The sequence below is a fragment of the Lissotriton helveticus genome, chromosome 8 (genome assembly GCF_964261635.1).
Source record: "Lissotriton helveticus chromosome 8, aLisHel1.1, whole genome shotgun sequence".
Classification (NCBI taxonomy): domain Eukaryota; kingdom Metazoa; phylum Chordata; class Amphibia; order Caudata; family Salamandridae; genus Lissotriton; species Lissotriton helveticus.
The window spans coordinates 1505682074-1505703142 of NC_136069.1; the positions used below are offsets into that span (position 1 = coordinate 1505682074).

At 45.3% G+C, this 21069-nt stretch overlaps 1 protein-coding gene across 1 annotated transcript in view; it reads right to left on the bottom strand.

Annotated features, from left to right (window-relative positions):
* DDIAS (DNA damage induced apoptosis suppressor) overlaps window positions 1-20741 on the bottom strand; it is a 160403-nt gene extending 139662 nt beyond the window's left edge. Inside the window, 1 exon segment of the mRNA XM_078658487.1 lies at window positions 20463-20741. The gene's annotated coding sequence lies outside the window, so the exon portion shown is untranslated.
* Between the last annotated feature and the right edge of the window lie 328 nt (window positions 20742-21069).

A 21069-nucleotide genomic window follows, 5' to 3' on the forward strand; every position in this document is an offset into this window, starting at 1 on the left:
ACTGACTAGATTGCCCTTGTTAAGTGTAGTTAGAAAACCCAAAGGAGACATCAGACTCTGGACTGACATCTGTGAATTTAATAGTGTATAGTGGTTTCCTCAGAAAACATCTCAGGCAGGGTTTGCATGTTATTTGAAACAAACTTGTTTCCCATATTGAACTTAACACTTGCTTACCATCAGGTTAATCTACAGGAATACTCCAAGAGTTTGACATTGTTTAGCACTCCATTTGGGGTATAAAGGGTTACTAGGGTGCCACTTGGCTTACGTTTAGGCATGGGCGGTAAACTCAGCTCCGTTCGCCGAGCTTTCCACACTATGCGGGGCATGCAGAGTTCCAAAATACTGAGCTCTTCTGAGTTTTTTCCTCGCTCGCCAATGTCAAGTTTGTGAATGTAAGCGAGGAAAATCCACATCTTAACGAGATTTCACAACATGGGCGCTCACGTTGAGAAACTCTCCATTCGCGCTAAGACAGCTGCTGCTCAGGTAGAAAATCTACTTGAGCTGCAAGAAAAGCAGCAGCGCCCTCTTGTACTATGCATGGTTCAGTTTGGCGTTAGTCCCGCACTCTAAAATCCACGCAGACGCTGAAAATCAATGCGAATGGCATGACCAAACCCACTCGGCCGCTTGCGGAACTTCACATAGCGCAGCAGAGTATTTTGGTCACTAACTCCACCCAGGCCTACTTATGTTCAGCTGCATCTGTGTTCCAGAAAATAACAGACTTCTTTGGAGGCATGAGTTTGCTCTTATTTTTTCAGGAGGACATCTTGTTTTTTGTTAATTCTGAAGAGCATATGAAGTCACAACATGGGATATACTGAAAGTGTTGGAAAGTAAGGGCTTGACATTGAAAAGTAGTAAGTGCAAATTTGGAATAAGGTAAATGGAGCATCATGTGACCACCTGTGATGGAGTGAAACCTAGGGAGGGTTTAATGTACACCAATGATAGAATGCTAAGGCCTGAAAAGAGGGAGGAAATATTGACGTTTCCAGACTCAAACATACAAAATCTTCTAAGGAAGAATTAGAGTTTACTTGGTCTGAGTATTGCGAAGCAGTGCTCTGAAAGGTCACTGTGCATTTTAATTTAGCACCTCTTCGTTGATGTTTTATTCCTGGTGTGTTGTGCAGTTTAACAATGGATGCCAATTACAGCTTGACTGGGAGCCAAACTGAGACAAGAAAAATATAATCTTCCATAGAAAACAAGGCGCCGGCTGTATTTTGGGCAGCTACCAAATGTAAAAATGTTTTATGGGGTTCTAATTTTGATCGGTTTGCTAACTGGAAAAAACTTTAAAAGACATGTTTGTGAAAAAGGGCTTGGTTTCCTTCTCGTCTCAAATTTGTAGATGGGTTGTGGTGTTGCAAGATTTCAATTCGGATATTGTGTATATGCTGGGAATGGACAATAAAGTAGTACATATTCGGTCTATGGTGGTGGTCACGGTAATGGTGTCATGGAAGAACTGGAGATATTTGGTTCAATGAACAAGTTAAGGTGTGTGTGGTAACACAAGGCGGCAACCACAATCAGTTATATTGTCTTTGAAACTTGCAGTTTCAGCGCTGGCGGACTGCACCAAGAGAGCAGCTCATTGCTGGAACAGGTAGGTGGGCATTTTATTATTTGAACTGTTCTTCAGCATTTAAAATCAGCACCACCTAACAAGGTTACATTCCTTTGAAGAGCTTCAGTGAAAGTAAAATGCCATGATGGCAGGCGACCGCCACCGGTGAAAACTGAAATGTGCTGATTAAATGAAAGCTGATCGATATATTACTGAACACTGATCAGTATAGTACTCTAAATGAAGATTGTAAAACGAAATAAAAAAAGATTCAAGGGCAGCTTCTACCATAAGGCTATGGGTCTTCATTACAACCTCACTGAAGGCAGGCATGTTAAGTGTTCTGTGTTGGTTTGCTAGGGAGCTACCATAATCTGTCCTTGTGGCAATTTCTGACTGGTGCTAAAGACATGAAAAACTCAATTAAAACCCTGAAAACACAGACCCAGATGGCTTTCCCATACCGAAATATCCAACTTTTGTCTACACCCTTTCCCACAAGAAACAAAACTCGATAACCACACGCTAGCAGCAGGTGAGCTCCCACATTCAATGAAGCAAGTAGATATAAATGTTCTTCTTTATCCAGACAAGGACACCTTACATACTGCCTCGAATTCAAAGGACTAGATGGGGCGGCAAGTCTCTTTCATACTTAACCATTAAACTCTGGAATTCTATGCCGGCAGACTTTAGGCACTAAACGAATGAAAGCCGCTTCAGGAAAATGATAAATACTTGGCTATATCCCAACTACCTATTCTGCCCATCATTGATTCACCAAGCACAGGTTATGTCTCACTCAGCACTGGAAGCCTTCAGGTAGCCATGCGCTTTACAAATGAGCGATACATAACATTGTTCGAGCTGCCACAAGATCTCACCTAAATGGCTTGCTAAAAAATATTTTAAAAAGAATGCCCAGGCCAGTTTATCAGACTATTCCTCCAGTATAAGTAGAAAAGATCTCAAATAGGAAATGCCAAGAATCATACATATCATACATAGAGCAGCATGCATAAAGATACCTGAGCATTGGTTTCAATCAAAGCCCAAAACATTGCTTTTCTGATACCTATTTATGGTGGATCAAGTAATTATGCAATCGCCCAAGTGCCTAAATGTCCCCAGGCTGGATGAGATCAGATGACATATCTGCAAAGGGGTGCAAACAAGGTTGCTGTTCCTTGCCATAGCCCTAGAACCATTGGGATGTCAGATCCAGAACGTACAAGAGGTAGAGGGAATACAGACTGGTACAGAATACTATAAACTACTAGCTACAGCATAATATATGATTTTCACCTAAGGCAGCCTAGACCCCCCCAAAATACTATAAGTCACTGAAAAATGTTGGTCCGTGCCATACAAAATAAGTTGTAATAAAATTAATTGATGTCATTTACAGAGACGTTGCCACAAAATCATAATCTGAAAGCGTTGGCAATCATACCAACCAACTTGCTGTGTTAACTTGGAACAAGTCTAAAAGAGGACAAAAAATCCCTAGTTAAGGAAAATACAGACACTATGAAATCCATTTGAAACTTATTTTAAGAATTGGGGATATTGCCTCTAGTGGCAAGAAAAGTACAATACAAGATGGTGACCACCTCACAAGCAAACTACCTGTTTAGTTGCATACCTTTCTTAATAATAAAGACCTATTTTCAGGTTGAAGCAGATCTCTGTGGCAGAACAGAAGAGTAAAGGTAAAATTGAGCACACTTTATAAAAGTAAAGTAAAAGACAGAATGCGTCCCCAATTTTAAAACTATATGTGGGGCTTGAGCCTGCCACAAATGACTAGAGCACAGTTTGAAGAACTAAAAATTCAGACGTAGGTTGAATATGAAAAATTACTGTTGAAACAATTCTATATGCTAGACAGGGTAAGAGAGAAGTGCCCCCACTGACTAATAACACCAACTTCAACCACATTCTGAAAATAAAACTTTCACTGTCATACAGTGATACCATATGAATAAATGACCACTTTCAAGTTGACGACAGATAACTGTATTGAAAGGAATGGGAAACGCTGAGCCCGTGTCTGATTAACCACTGCTTTGAGGGACAGTTGTGCAGTTGAAGAGGAAATACAATATCCCACAATGCCTTACAAAAGTTTGCACATGCTAAAATTGACAGAACACATTAAGAAAGACCAACCTAGATAAATAAGGTAGAACATTGGGAAGACTGAAAAAAGCAGGCCATGAGCCTACACAATCCTACAAAACAAAGAAAGAAACCCGAAATAGCAACTATTGGAGAAATGGGAGACAGACTGGGGTTCGCATTTATGATTAATTGGGTGAGAGGATGTTTAGGTCATGCCGTAAATCTGTAGAGGTAATAATACAAAACTGATTACCTACAATATTCTGATACTCTGCCAAACGTAAGAAAATATGGGCTTCGTCATCCTCAACATGTTGGAGAAATTGTAACAAAGATGGGACTTACATATGCTGTGTAACTTTGCCAAGGTGGAGATTTATTCAATCATGTAATCAACAAATTAGGTACTGTTCTTTTAATTACAGTTGAGCAGATCAGCCATGTTAGCACTACCAGGATCAGAAGAAAGTAGAACAACTGCAAAGAAAGTTGCAAGTTGGGGACACTTTACACTAGCCCTGGTAAGAAGAGTTGTTATGAGACATTAGAAACACAAAACACAAGGACAGGTTCACATAATGAATCAACATAACAATAGCGTACAAGAGATGCACTGCTCAGGTCCATAGAATGGTAATGGGGTACTCTAGTTATGAAGCCTTTATAGATAAGCAAACTCAAATATACGTTGTTGTACATGAATGCTTTGCTATAAACAATCATTTAGAGTAGTCAGATACTGGAGCACAGGGTGCAAGAGAGATCCAGACGTAAATATTTAAATAATTTCTTGATACTGGATAATAGTGGGTAAATGGTAACTTGCTATACAATTAATTGAAGGAAATGTTTCACTGAAAGATGTTAGAAATTCCAGAATAACCTCATCATTGACGATGTTACTAGATAGAAGTAAAAAGACTAATAGACAAATAAATTACTCAGTTCAAATGTAATAATGGGTGGAGACAAAAAACTAGAGAAGTAGTTTATATTTTGTTGATTAACATGGTAATAGAAGAAGAAAGGAGCATTTGTAAAGCGCATGGCTACCAGGTGGCCTCCCAGCGCTAGTAATAGAATGTGTGAACTGTACTAGACAAAAACTGTTAGAATAAACATTCTCACGCTATTACGCCCCTGTGGCGGGGAACTTGGCTCCACCATCTCTCCTCGTTAGAGGGCTTTGTATCCTAGGATCGAATTGGGATCTACTATCTGGGAGACATCTATACAGGGGCAATTTGGTGTCATTTCAGGATCTGAAGGATCGCTTTGCTCTGGCCAACTCGCAGTTCTTTCCCAACCTTCAACTGTGTCACACCTTGCAGGCCCACGATTTCTCAGATGACCCGCTTCCAGAATACAGTCCGCTTGAGGCCAAGATCTTCTTGGGGCGGATGGGGAAGGGTGCTACCTCCTTGATCTATTGCTCTCTAGTTATCCACGCTCCCAAAAACATGGATCGCGCCAAGCTTAGCTGGAACTCGTGGGTGCGGAACCTGGAGAAGGATGAGTGGCGAGAGGCGTGTATGGCATCCTGGGAACTTGCAATCTCAGTACGACTAAGACTGGTTCAAGTTCATTACATTCATGCAACATATCTCGCCCCATGGCGCCTGCAGCACCTGTAAGCTACTAGCAAAGTGGCATGCGCGTGTTGCGCACTTCCTGCAGCAGACTTCTTCTACACGGCTTGGGATTGCCTGATTCTGCGTCCCTTCTGGGAGGGAGTGGGTTGGGTGCATTCAGCGGTTCTGGGCCGCTCGTTGGACTTAACCTCACGTAATGTGCTGCTGGGATTAGAGAAGGAGTTTGGGGATCTGCGGGCGGAGGGGGCCTGTCATAGGGATGGCCTGCTTGGTCACCAAGAAAGATGTTGCATGCGCTTGGAATCAGCAGAAACCACCTACGATTAAATGTTGGTGCAGGGGAGGGACTGGTGTGCCCTCCAGGAGAAGCCTTTTTTTTTATAGTTCGGGGTTGCCCCCAGAAACATAAGCGAGTGTGGGGGAAATGATATGGCTTCACGATGTGAATTAATGTGTTTGCGCCGGGAGACAGACAGTCTCCTTGTATTGTTGTAAGCACAATGTTTCCTATTGCGAAAATATGTGTTCCAATGCAAAACTTTCAATAAAGTTGGTTATTAAAAAAAAAAGTCTCAAAAATCTCAAACACAGGCACCATCAAAACTACTAACCAGAGAAATTGATTGGTCCTGATCTCATCAGCCAAACTCATCTATCACTGTAATCAATACTTCTAAACTCATCTTGTAAGGGAAGCATAATGAACCAAAATAACTTCAATCAATCAATCAATCATAAATTTGTATAGCGCGCTACTCACCCGGAGGGTCTCAAGGCGCTTGGGGGGGGCGTCCGTTACTGCTCGAACAGCCAGGTCTTGAGTTGCTTCCTGAAGGAGAGGTGGTCTTGGGTACGACGGAGGTGGATGGGGAGGGAGTTCCAAGTCTTGGCTGCCAGGTAGGAGAAGGATCTTCCTCCCATGTTGGCTCTTCGAGTGCGTGGAACGGCGGCGAGGGCGTGGCTGGTCGATCGTAGCTGGCGGGTGGGAGTGTAGAAGGTCAGGCGGTTTTTGAGGTATCTGGGGCCCAGGTCGTGGAGGTCCTTGTGTGCGTGGGTGAGGAGTCGGAACGTGATTCTCTTGCTGACGGGGAGCCAGTGCAAGTCTCTCAGGTGTCCGGAGATGTGGCTGTGTCGGGGGATGTCCAGGATGAGTCGTGCAGAGGCGTTCTGGATGCGTTGTAGTCTTTTCTGCAGTTTGGCTGTGGTTCCGGTGTAGAGGGTGTTTCCGTAGTCCAGTCGGCTGGTGACGAGAGCCTGGGTGACCGTCTTCCTGGTTTCGGTGGGGATCCATTGGAAGATCTTTCGGAGCATGCGTAGGATGTTGAAACCCGATGATGAGACGGCGTTGACTTGTCTGGTCATCGAGAGGGAGGAGTCCAGGATGAAGCCCAGGTTGCGTGCGTGGTCCATTGGTTTGGGTGCGGTGCCCAGGGCAGGGGGCCACCAGGAGTCGTCCCAGGCAGAGGGTGATGATCCAAGGATGAGGACTTCCGTCTTGTCCGGGTTCAGTTTCAGGCGGCTGTTCATCATCCACTCGGCTACGTCTTTCATCCCTTCGTGAAGGTTGGTTCTGGCGGTGGCTGGGTCGTTGGTGAGGGAGAGGATCAGCAGGGTGTCGTCGGCGTAGGAGATGATGTTGAGGTTGTGTTGGCGTGCGATGGCTGCGTGGGGGCTCATGTAGACGTTGAAGAGGGTGGGGCTGAGTGATGATCCTTGTGGCACGCCGCAGATGACTTCGGTGGCCTTGGATCTGAACGGGGGGAGGCGGACTCTCTGGGTTCTTCCGGCGAGGAACGAGATCCACTCCAGTGCCTTCTCTTGGATTCCGATGTTGCTGAGGCGTTGAACTAGGGTGCGGTGACAGACAGTATCGAACGCTGCGGAGAGGTCCAGGAGGATGAGGGCCGCTGTTTCCCAGTTGTCGAGCAGGGCTCGGATGTCGTCAGTGGCTGCGATGAGGGCGGTCTCAGTGCTGTGGTTGGCTCGGAAGCCGGACTGCGAGTGGTCGAGGGATCCGTTCGTCTCGAGGAAGGCGGCAAGCTGTCTGTTGACGGTCTTCTCGATGACTTTGGCAGGAAACGGGAGGAGCGAGATGGGGCGGTAGTTCTTGAGGTCGCTGGGGTCTGCTGATGGTTTCTTCAGGAGGGCGCTGAGTTCGGCATGCTTCCAGCTTTCCGGGAAGGTGGCGGTGTTGAAGGAGCAGTTGATGATGTCCCGGAGTTGGGGTGCGATGACGGAGTCGGCCTTGTTGAAGACGTGGTGGGGGCACGGGTAGGTTGGCGATCCGGAGTGGATGGTGTTCATCGTGTGGATGGTGTCTTCGGTGCTGACCGGGGTCCATGCACGGAGGGTGGTGGTGGGGGGCGTTGGTTCTGTGGTTGGGTGCGTGGTCTGTGCGCCGAAGCTGTTGTGTATGTCTGCGATCTTGCTGTGGAAGAACGAGGCGAGCGAGTCGCAGAGGTCTTGTGAGGGGGTGACGTCGTAGTTTCTGGCGCTGGGGTTGGAGAGCTCTTTGACGATGCTGAAGAGTTCCTTGCTGTTGTGTGCGTTGTTGTCTAGTCGATCTTGTCGTCTTCTTGGTGGTGTGGATCAGCTGGTGGTGTTTGCGGGTGGCGTGCTTGAGGGCGGTCATGTTGTCTGTGGTCGGGTTGTTTCACCAGGCTTTCTCGAGGGTACGGCAGTTCTTCTTGGAGTTCTTGAGGTCGTCGTTGAATCAGGAGGCTTTCTTGCTGCCCTGCTGGGATGGTTTTTCAGGGGTGCGAGGTCGTCAGCGCAGTTGCTGATCCACTGTGTGAAGTTGCTGGCTGCTTGGTTGGGGTCCGTTGATCTGGCGGGAGGGTTCTGGTTCAGTGCTGTGGTGAGCTGGTCGGTGGTGATCTTGTTCCAGCTCCTGTGGGGAACCTGTTTCGGGTGGTGGTGCGCCGTGGTCCTTCTGAAGCTGAAGTGGACGCAGCTGTGGTCTGTCCAGTGGAGTCCGGTGGAGTGGCTGAAGGAGATGTACTTGCTGGAGGAGAAGACTGGGTCAAGCGTGTGTCCGGCGTAGTGGGTGGGGGTGTTCACCAGTTGCCTGAGTCCGTGGTTGGTGAGGTTGTCCAGCAGGGTGGTGGTATTGTTGTCGTTGTTGTTCTCCAGGTGGAAGTTGAGGTCCCCATGGAGGATGTAGTCAGCGGAGGGGAGGGCGTGTGGGCTGATGGAAGTCTGCGATGTCTTCGCTGAATTGTGTTCGGGGTCCTGGGGGTCTGTAGATGAGGGTGCCTTTGAGTGTGGTCTTGGGGTCGGTGTGTATCTGGAAGTGGAGATGTTCAGCGGCTGTGAGGGTGTCGTCCGAGTTGGTCGTGATGTGGATGGTGTTCTTGTGGACGATGGCGATGCCTCCTCCTGTCTGGTTGACGCGGTCCCTCCGGGTGATCTTGTATCCGTCCGGGATGGCGATGGCGATGGCGATATCGGGCTCTGAGGAGGCGTTCATCCAAGTTTCCGTGAGGAAGGCGACGTCTGGAGATGTGGTGTCGAGCAGGTTCCAGAGTTCCACGGCGTGTCTGTGGACGGAGCGGGTGTTGAGCAGGATGCACTTCAGGTGGTTGCTGCTGGTGCTCGGCTTGGCGGGTGCAATGCTGGTCTGGATGCAGGAGAACTTGCAGGATTGGCAGGTGAAGGGTCCGAGGGTGCGTCCTGGGGTGGCTCGGTGGCAACCGGGGGTCCGGCCGGTTTTGAGTGAGTTGAGGGTGGTGGCGTCGTACGTCAGGCGGGTGGGATGGCATCTGCGGGGGCCAGGGGGTCTGGCGCTGGGCGCGGACAGGCGCCGACGGGCTTGCCTTGGCGCGCCTTCGGCGCACAATCGGCGCGCCCGCTGCGCGTACCTGCGGACTCTGCCATAAATGGAGAGTGGGGGGGAGGGGCGAGGGAGGAGCAGCTGGGAGGCGGGAGCGGGGTGGCGACTAGGAGGGGAGAGGGAACAGAGGAGAGAAGGGGGCGGGGCCGCGGGGGAGCAGCGGCAGGGAGCGGGTAGAAAACAGCGGTAAACTAGGCGGCAGAGATTACAAGTAATAGGGCACAGGGGCGAGCAAAATTATGTCACAGTGCAGGGAACAACACAAAAATAGGAACAGGCGGCAGATCAAGCGTGGGGTTGGACAGTACAGGGGGCGAACGACAAAAGGCACAGAGCGGCATACAGGCGAAATAGGCACAAAGCATAAGTGAAATCTACAACCAAGGCACCTGAGTCCAGAGGCAGCGCCGACCAGGCAGCACGAGCAGAGGGACCAGCGCACTCAGGAGGAGTCACGCGGCGGGAGGAGCGACCGGCTCTGACGAGGTCACAGCTCCCCGTCGCGTTCTCACCCTCTAAGTAGTCAGTGGGAGGGAGGAGCAGCTGGGAGGAGGGAGCGGGGTGGCGACTAGGAGGGGAGAGGGAACAGAGGAGAGAAGGGTGGCGGGGCCGCGGGGGAGCAGCGGCAGGGAGAGGGTAGAAAACAGCGGTAAACTAGGCGGCAGAGATTACAAGTACAGGGGCACAGGGGCGAGCAAAATTATGTCACAGAGCAGGGAACAACACAAAAATGGGCACAGGCGGCAGAACAAGCGTGGGGTTGGACAGTACAGGAGGCGAACGACAAAAGGCACAGAGCGGGATACAGGCGAAATACGCACAAAGCAGAAGTGAAATCTACAACCAAGGCACCTGAGTCCAGGGGCAGCGGCGACCAGGCGGCACGAGCAGGGGGACCGGCGCACTCAGGAGGAGTCACGCGGCGGGAGGAGCGACCGGCTCTGACGAGGTCAGGTCACTGAACACTTTCCCCTGGAGACTGATCCTCAAATAACTATTTTCGTCTCCTGTTGCCACCTGTTACAACTGCTCCAATTTCCACTAAAACCACCATATGGAGGCCCTCACAAGGATCCTTGCACCTCATTACAAAAAGCAAAGGAAGGAAGGAAAGAAGCAAACAAGACCAGGATCAAATGGTTGAGGGATGTTAAATGGCTTCTATTGGAGTTAGGTCTCGGCGATGCTTGGGCATCGAGAACTGCACCACCAAAAGCTTTAATCAAGAAATTGTATTGGAATTGGGTCTTTTCCAAACTACTCTCAGATCCAAGCCATTGCAACTCCACTGTAGCCTTCGTGAGGATCAAAGATGTGGTGGTATATGAACCTTACTTAGACATGATCTCTATCCCTTTTGACCGTGCCCTGTATTTCAAGTTCAGAGTGGGGACTCTACCAGTAAGTGAATTTGTTGCCCGTTGGAAATCCTCTTACCAGTTTTCCCCTTTTTGCGCCCGCTGTCCTACACGCATAGTGTCGGTAGCCCACATTCTTTTCGAATGTTCGGACTACTGCGCACCCAGGAGGCGATGGCTTAAGCCTTTATGTAGACTTTTAGGCACCCGCCAACACAAAGTGGCGTTACGCATCTTAATGTCTGACACATCGACTTTGATTGTTTGTGCTGTGTCAAAATTTTTAAAGTGGTCATGGTTGATTCGTGCAAGAAGGCTTTCATTGTCAATTTAATTCTCTTTTTAACTGTTTTAATCATCCCTTTCTTGCCCATCCTTTTTGTGTAAATAGAAATAATTGTTACAATTGCTATGTTTTATATTTATTGTACTGATTTTATGATATTTTTATATCGAAATAAAGCCTATCAACCAACCGCAGACAAGACCAGGATAGCAAATAAGGAATGAATGAAATAAGATGAAGAATCGAAAGAAGAAATAAAGCTGAGAAGTAGCAAAATCAGCTATGAAAAAGGGACAGAAGAAAAGAAGGAGAGAAGAAAAGAAGCAAGAAGGAAATAGGTAATGTAGGAAAGGCATTAGGAGGCAGCCATTATCCTAGTGGGCCTAACTCACAGCCAAAAAGGAAGAGAGAAATGAGCCAAACCATAACTTAATGCAATGGTGTAGGAAGCTGGATTTTTATGTAGTGCACTAAAATGAGGTACACTATGTAGAAAGTCCATACAACCCTTATTGGCTTACAGCAATGGCTCCGAAACTGTGCGCTGTGGCTTCCTGGGGAGCCACCAAACCTAACCTGGGGAGCCGCGCACCAAAACTTTAATGCATTTAATGTTGAAGGGTCTGGTGGCTTCAGTTAAACTAATTAGACTTAAACGCATTATGACGAAGATTTGCAAGTGACATGTCTACAACTGTAAACTTAGTGCTTAACTGATGGCATGTTGAGGGAGATGAGCTCCATATTTCACTGGATCCCCACGTTCCAACACTCCCAAAGTAAGCAGAAGATGCTCGATTTCTTTTCTTAGACTCGTTAATAGTTTTGTTGTTTCCAAATGCATTTTACACCAAAGCAATTTATCAAAATAAGTATGGTTGTCCAGTCTAATAAACACACTAATTACTATTAAGTATTGACATTTGTACTTGAATCAAAGGTACTTCCAGTACACATTTCTTTCAGTACACACACATTTCCAGACCGGCTGGCTCTTTGCGTAAGCACAGCGAAGTAAAAGAATATATACGGCACAATGCCAACATTTGGAAGCACGAAAGAGGGACGTTTAAAAAAAAAAAAAAAAAACTAAAGAATTTCTTTTACTTGCATTGATTTGGAGGCAATTTTAGGGAGAAAACAGCAAAAATAAAGCTGCATGGGGTTTACAAAATTGTGAGTCACCCTGCTTGGAGAGGTCTATTGGCACGTATGACATGGGTAGAAATGGAAGTGCATGCAAATATTCTTCAAGTGCAGAAACACTTTGGCAATGGGGCCTACATGCATAGGGATGCTATCTAGCACTGTAAGTGGGATAAAAAAGTTTGAGAAGATACTATAAAAATGGCATGAGCAAAGAAGTGTAACTAGGAATATTTTATTAGAGGCGCCACCTTAGTAAAATAAAACACCCTGCGTATATGATTATAATACCTTCCTAAAATTCATCCCAACTATTTTCAGGGAGAAAAATGCAAGTACTCCCGAGGCCGGGCTTATATCCCACCCACCCTCCCCAAAAAATAACAGTGGGGAGCCACAGGCAATGGCCAATGGGTCAAGGGAGCCATGGGTCAAAAAAGTTTGGGAACCACTGGCTTACAGGGCTTAAATTAATAATCCCAAATGCTATCTTTGTGGTAGTGTGGGTGAGCAATTTAGGCTTATCAGAGGGTAGTGTTAAGCATTTGTTGCACACACACAGTCAATAAATGAGACACACTCGAAGAAACTCAAGACCAATTTAGAAAAATAACAGATTTTTATATAATTCTAGACACCAAGATCATTGGAATCAAGTAAGTACTTTAGACGTTTTAGGTTTTTACAGGAAAACCAGTAACCAATTACAGCTGTCAGATTTGAGGCACGAGCCTCGAATGCTGTAACGCTATCCTACGGGAAAAACATTCACTGCAAAGGTGCACTCATAAACGTTGCTCAGGATTACTCTTCTGGAATTAAGGTGCTTAGGGGCCAAGGTACATAGAACCACCTGCAGAGCGAATTTACCTGCCCTGGTGTGTCTGGGTGCAGAGGTTCTGGTTGCGATGGCAGAGTTAGAAGAAAAAGTGGGTACAAGTCCGGCAGAACCTGAAGGGGGAGCTCGGCTCTTGAGGGTCTCTGGAGCAAGGGGGCACCATCTGTTGGCTCTGACTCGGGCGCAGAGGTGTTGTGTCAGTGGGTCGCTTGCGTTGAAGGCTCACTTCTTGGTGTCGACCTGATGATGGCGGGCAAACAGGACATCAGGGCCACTCTCTGTGCTGGCCTCGGTGATGCCAATGTTCCTTATCGGTAGGTCGGCCTTGGCAGTGTTGCTGGTCGGACTGGACATTTAACAAGCACTGGCTGCTGCAAGGGCTCCGGTACACAGAGTATTGATGCTGGAGGGTCTAGCAGCTCGAGACTCATTGGGGAGAAGGGCCTGACCTCTGGGAGCCACAAATTCCTCTTCCTGGGGGTATTGTTTTCTCTGTGCCCCTGGCGGTCAGCAAAACAGTGTACCGGGCAGATGCGGTCCGTGCCTACAGGCTGCAGAGACGTGGTTCCTCCACTTCAAGGGAAATGCAGACTAGTTGGCAAAGAGCTAGAAGCCCTCCAAGGTTTTAGGAGAATACACAGCTGTAGGACGAATTGGGTCTTTGCAATACATTTTTGGGGCAGCATAAGGCAGGCAGGGTTTTGCGCTAAATCCAGAGCTGGTCCGCAGTTATTGTATTTTCATCTCTTCTTGGTCCTTCTTTTATTCTCAGTAGACGAATCTGAGTTCCTGGTGTCAGGGGGCCACCTAAATTTTGAATTTAGGGTTGTTAAGGGGAGTGTAAGGTAGTACCCAATGGGTTACCTATCCCTGGCGTGATTACACCCCCTATATGACAACCTACTGGGGAGAGTGGGCATTAACCTGACTCGGAGGTCCTAGTTCCACTAAAAACAAGATGGTGGAAGAACCCTTCTTTTATTGTTCACTTCAGGTACAGGGATGAAAAATCAAAAAAATTGTACTAGTCCTGCAGGACTAGTACCTTAAAAAAGGTCTTCGACCTAAATGCAACCTACTTGACCTCCGTCTGTGAAAGCGGAGCAAATGTGACAAGATAACAAGATTTAAAAGCATCTTTATTGCTCATTAACTTTGTGAGCAATAAAAATGCCTTTATCTTGTCACATTTGCCCCGTTTTCACAAAGGACAAAAGTTGGTTTGTTTTCCTACTCGCCAGAAAGGGCGAGTAAGACCTAAAAACAGCTCGACCTTGTTAAATTTAGCTCGACTATGCGAGCGGACGAGTGGAATTTTCAAGCCCCGAGGTAGCCCACCTTAGGTGTGTGACTATCCAGAGAGAGAACACGACTTCTCACTAGCTAATTTTCTCGCCTGTCCTGGTGAAAAATGGGCCTTAGGGCTGTGGGTGTCAGCTCCCAGGTCTGGGGGGAGCCAGGGTTGCATATCAAAAGCGGAAGAGGCTTTGAAGCCTCTGGCCTTGATATGCTAAAACACTAGATATCCTGCTGGAGGAGGTGTGAACACTTTCCTCTGGAGCAGGCATTGTTCCTGATCTCATAAGAGAGTGGGCTCTCACCTGCACGGAGTCAGAAACTTTTCTATGGTGGCAAGCTGGATGATACCAGTCAACCAGCACACTAGATACTGGTAGTTTTTTAGGGGGCAACCCCAAGGTGCCCTCTGGGTGCATGTCATAATAAACCCAATACTGGCAACAGTACATATTTATTTAGGACAAGATGTTTGATGCCAAACGCCATTGTTTTCAGTAAAGCCATCATGTAGCTGGGGAACTTGTAGTGACCAGTGCCCAGCACATATACTTAAGATGGCTTTCCTGTTCATTTGCACTATCAAGTAATTTAATTAGACAGCACAGGGGCCTATCTGTTCATGCAGATATGTCCTCACATGTAATATAATTCACCCTGCCTTAGAGCTATAAGGCCTGCTGTAGCGATGGTTGCGATATATATATTGCAGGCAGAGTCTGCGGGCCTGGCACACACGGTGTGTGTCATGTCGTGCTTTCAAAAATGGTTTGCACCACTTCACGCAGCCTGAAATGGCAGTCTACATGGATTTGGGTGCCTTAGGGAGGCACACATATTGCAGCCCTTGGGACCACTCTTTAGTTATCCTGCCCTAAGTACAAAGGGTACCATTTTCTAGGGACGGGGCACTGTAACACTGGTACAGGGGCCTGGTTAGCAGGGACCCAGTGAACTTTCAGTCGAAAAGCATCAGTACTAGGGCAAAAAGTAGTGGTGACCAAGTCAAAAGGAGGCACTTTCATACTGTGATGTATTCCTATAGGTTCTGTATCGATCCCCCTATTCCTGACCCTATTCTGGTTAACAAACTAACAAGTTAACTAGCAGCCATCCCATGAGGCAGAAAACCCCCATGATGCAGGAACCGTTATCTGATAAAGCCACACTACGGCACAGGAGCGTGTTATCTGATTAGGTCATAACGCTTGCCATCTAATTAGACAAGCGATATTCCTCCAGCCCCTGATAAGGCATACGGAGTTCTCAAAACAAATCAAACCTATGACAACCTGGGAAAAACCCTGCGGCCATTATTTTGATTTCACCGAGAACTTCAGCAAAAGAATGTGCTAACGACCTGGTCGTATGACATCCTTATTGACGTATCTATGTCCATCCTTACGTCAATCTCGGCACCTTAAAAGGTATAAATATTACCGATATTGCCCTATGCAAACACACGCGGTGGTGACGAGGACGGAGCAGCCAGACTTGCCGAAGCCCAGAGCAGAGCAGACCCCGCTGGCGCAGCCCCGCCTTCCTGACGCGCTGAGAACGAGAAGCCGTTTTTCTCCTGCCGAGAAATCCAGCTCCGGCGCTTCCGGGTAGCACTCGCAGGCAGCCTGGAATATCGAGACCAGAGACGAGAGATACCATCCCTCATCCATCCTAGATTCCAGGTACAGAACTGAATAACCCCTCGCAGAGAATTCTTTAGTCAGTCACTTGGCAAAACAAACTTAACTTAAACTGTAACTTTCTATTCCCGCCCACGCATTAGACTTAGGTCAGGTACACGGGGTAGGCGTAGTTAGAAACACCAGTTGAGTACGATTAGTCAAATGTATATGTGTATGTAATATATCTTATTCATTTTAAACCTTCATATGGCCTAGAAACCATATCAATGTTTTTACAGTATTATTTTATACTTCTGCTTTTAATGTATGCACTTTACTTAATCATAAGTATTGCAATAATATCGATCCATTTCTCTTGTACGAGAAAAGAGACTGATCAATAAATAACATCTTTTATTGAACACGCCCGTCTCTTCCTTTTCTCTACAATCTGATGAGACTAAGAATGCACGTACTGACTGAGTAAAATAAATTGCCTTTTGTTTTCACACGACTCTCGAGATACACTCTTGATTAGGGGAGAGCAAAGTTGTCATGTTCTATGGTTGTCAGAAACTAAATCCCTTCTTGTCTATCCAGGGAGGTTCAACTCCTCCTTGCCTATTCGAGAAAGTTTCTAGTGAACTCTGAGCTAGCTGGCAAAACCCAAAACTTTAAGTCTAATATCGACAGTAGTAGACCTAGTTAACGTCTGGTCTAGGCCTATACTATTGAAGGTATTATTCCAATGCGCAGAGCCTATTGGGATAATAGGAACTACACTACAATACAGATGACCAAATAAATCCAGGCAATGAGGGGTGAAACTGAAAACGTCTGTCCACAATGACCATGTCCAAAATAACTAACAAGAAATCTTATTCTGGAAATTCCCCTGTGCAGGATAGACAGACCTGAACCGCCCTGCCCGCACCAAGAGGTTCCAAACAAACATTGATCAAACTTACAAGGGCCGTTTTTAGGGCAAATAATATCCTGTGATAGAAAGACCTTTTGAAACAGGGCTTTAGAACATAAAGCAGTGGAAAGGTGAAGGTGTAGACTGATAAGGAAGAACCACAGACAAGGCTTCCTGTAGACAAGAACACCTAATTAACTAGGGGTGTGAAAGTAATTTTGCCGGATGACCTGGACATATCATTTGGAGTCAAGAACAACAAGGTTTCATGTTTATTTTCTCCACTGGAGTAGGCCCAATGACTTGCAGCAAAAACCTTCAATTTCCTAGTAAGACTGCTACACTACGCGTATGTGAAAAAGGACTAACAGACACTTAGGCATGGTTTTATCCAAATGTACAAGCTGTCAAAACTTGTTTACATGATTCATTAGTGCAAAGCCTTTACTATTAGGGTGAGTACTCCAATAAATACTGGGAGCTCAGCTTGCATTACCAAAAGAGATTCTAGTATAAAAACGTATACAACATGTATAAAAAGTATGGCTATTTATGCTTCCAGAATGCGCCCATATTACATACAAATACATTAAAAGCATGAAAGCAAGACTGGTAATTGATTCCATTGCAAATAAGACAGACAAGAAGAAAATAGCAACTTGAAGTAAAATGGATTATTAGTTGGGGTGGACAAATGTGCTCAATCCCTGGTAACGCAACTCAAAGCAGTCAGGCTTACATCAAAGGCAAAGTATTTAAGCAGGGCATGAAAAGTAGACAAATTCACACAAAAACAATAATATTCCACAACCAGTTATAAAATAAATATAGAGAAAATATAAATGAGTACGGTCAGATAAATATTACAACAATTCAAGGAGGGAAAAAAGAGATAGGAATTTGTTAAGATTTAAGTTAAAATATCACCAAAAAGCACAGAGCACTAGTGGTAGTCTATGGACTGGGACCAAGGTGCAAATTGAGGCTGGCCACTATAGAGCCCTGGTCTGATACAACAAGTTGATTTGCCCCAGTGACAGTCTGAAAGACAAACAGTTTGACAAAGTTTCCAAGTCTCACTTTAGAAAGGTACTTTGTCCCTTTTTAGAAGTAAAGCACCAAAATTACCCGGGATGAAGTTCAAATTCAATCCAATGCCTCAGAACTGCCGGTCAGATACTTTTTTCCCACAGGTCCCCGGAGGCTCAGGAGTACGGGTCTCCAACCTTTTCTGTAATGAGAGCTACTTGTGACCAGTGAACATCGTTGTGAGCTACTGAAGGACATGTAACTTGTGCATTATTACCAGGCACCCACTCGCCCAGCCTTATTGACTTTAAACTTAATGTCCATGGAGCACGATTCTATGATTTGAACAAAATACTGTGACTATGGGTACTATGACAGGGCTACCATGCGCATCAGTGAGTGCATGGTCTGTAGGGATGCATGAACATGTGTGTGAATGAACGGGATATATGTGTACAGGTGACAGAGAGCCTGTGTCATATGTACTTGTGGCACAGGAGATACCTTTCCTCATATGTGGCAACGTTACATGTACAACACAAACATACAACCATTTTGTTTTTTAAATGGGAGAAATGTCAGGCTAGATGTATGATGCTTTTTTAAGTCGCAAATGGCCCGATTTGCAGAATCGGGCTCTGTGCGACTGGAAAAAAGCGTTTTTCTATGTACCAACCCCTATTTTGCAATTTCATAACCTATTACGGAATGCAATTTGGTGGTAAGGAGGGGTGTATTTGGGGCGTCCATGCCTGATAGCAACTCACAGAGTTATGTGTGAATGTTTAGCAACCAAAATGCAATAGCAAAACATGAGCATTGTACCGCGTACTTCAAGTAGGTGGTAACCCATGCGCGAAGGGGGTCCCAAAGGGACCCTTCTCCTTGTTGAATGGTAGTTAAAATGTTTTTTTAAGAGAAGGCAGTGGTCCCACAGATCACTGCCCACACTTACAACATGAAAAGAAAACGTTTCATTTTTCCTGTTTGAAACTCATCCCATTTTCCTTTAAGGAAAATGAGCTGCATTTGGGAAAATAAATTTTTTTTAACATTTCAAAAGCAATTACAGACATGGTGGTCTACTAGACTCTCGATATCGTATATCTGGCACTTATAGTGCAGGAAAATGCTCTTCTGAAATGTTTATAATAACAAACATTTTTCTGCACTTTATACTTCTTCAATTTAACAATATAAAAAAATGGCTGAATTTTTCAGTTATGAATATGGCAGTGTTGTCTACTAGCCACTGGGAACAAGATGCCTGCTGTGTGTAAATGCAACACTTTGAAATGGGAGAAAATGCAACTGAAGATTTAACTTTATATGCATTACATAAAACTAATTTTTAAATTTTCTCCCATCTCAAAGTGTCTTTACAAGCAGCATGCATATCAATCCACGTGGCCTGTAGACAAGGTGCCATATTTCTAACAGGAACATAAAGTCATTTGTTAAGATGTGAGGAATTTAAAGTGAAGACACATGCTACATAAAACATTAGGACTTAAATGGTTTAATTTAAAATAGAGAAAAACATTAAGACAATGCTTCATAGAAATACTTTTCTTCACTTTAAATTTCTCCCATTTAAAAGAAAATTACTATATTTTTCAGTGTTAAATATGGCACTGCGTCTACCAACCACTAGGAACATGATGCCCGCTGTTTGTAATAACGATACTTTGAAAAGGGATTACATTAAAATGAAGTGCTAACATGATCATTAAGTTAACTCTTCATTTTAATTTTCTCTCATTTAAAAGTATTCAGAAATATAATTTTGTTCTCCTGCTCCAATGTTGAGATGAGAGACTTTTATTCAAGAGTTAAATACCTCAGTGCTTCGGTTCTGAACCTCTGTGACCCACAAATCTGATCAGGCTCCTCTTTCTGCAGCTGGCTTATAATGTAAAATAAACATAGCCTTTCCTTAACTTTAAAAGGAAAACATAACATATTTATTACAGTCCTAAGTTGAAAATTAACTCAAGGCTGGGAGTTTCTTTAAAGGTTTGGCCAAGTAGTTTTTTTATGAAATTCCACACCCTTGTTCACCCAGGTGCCTAGCCAAGAAAATGGCAGAACAAAATTCTTCTTTTTGATCATCCTCTTGAGTGACACCTTTCTAGTGTCTGAAAAGATGGAGTCTGAATGAGGAGGGGGCAGATCACGGGAAGGAATCAAACAAGTGGAAAGCAAACCCTTGTGTTGTTACACGTCCACAGCTTTGCAGGGTAGCAACAATGAAAATACAGGTGCTGTTACCCAATTCTTTGACATTGAAATGCTTAGTTTAATAATTCACCTGGACCTACAATACATCAAGTATAAGAGGCATAGGTAAACATGCTATTTTTCCTAGCAAAAATATGCATATCTCTGCTTTCATTGTTGTCTTATGCATCTCCGTTTTTAAAGTTTATCGTGGACACTTGTCTGCCTTCTCAGAGAACTTGAGAAAGTGTGCCATGTCGAACTCTCTCGAAGTGCTAAGTCCACTTGGGAAATGAGGCACAATGTAGTAGAAGAATGTTTGTAAGCATTAAGACTTCCTCTATACCCTCAGATCACTCGCCCCTCCCTAGGGCCAGCAAGTACACGTAACCACAAAAATACATATGACAAATCGTCTTATTTATTAGCAAATTAAAAGAATATAGGAAGGGGCGGGAGTGGCCCAATTAAAGCACCCTCTAAAGTTAGGGCTTCAACTGACCCACCTTATTTTGTTACCGACACAGCTGTCTGTTTTAGTGCCCGTTTTAGCTCCGTTCCTCAGATACCGAGAATCTGCCTAATCGTTTTCTTTTCCATCTTTGCGATTCCTACCTCTTTGTATCAGGCGGCTCCTGTGTCTGACCGTAAGACCCCTCTAACTGCAGGCTCATATCCGTGTGTCATTTCCTTACTTCTTCAAAGGGTACTATATTCCAATCTCCACCGGAAATAAACAGTGTCAGCAATAATAATCCGTAGAGCTCACTAATTTTCAACTCCACTGATGCGAGGTGTTTGTATTTCCCCACTCTTGGACGAGCCTCCTGGTTGGTCTAAGGCTTCACAAGTTACCGGAAATGATAGCCTGATGGGAGTTGTAGTCCAGCCTTCCCTTGGTTCCCACGCCGTAGATGCGTGTAACGCCCCCCTCTATCAGTGACTACAGTCAACAGTGCGGTGGCCATCTTAAGAAAGGACATATGAAGGTAGAACACCCAACAGCGTCTCAGGATACCGGTTCTGCTATAAATATGACGCGAAAAGACTAATAAGAATGCAATTGACAATCGTTTTGGTTTTTGTAAAATAGAAATATTTGACCACAGTTTATTTTACCACTGTTCTTTGTCTAACAACGCAGCATAGGCAACAACAGTGCACACTTTACATCAGCTAATCAAATTTACCACTGTCTTAAAGCGTTGTCAACGCCAATTTG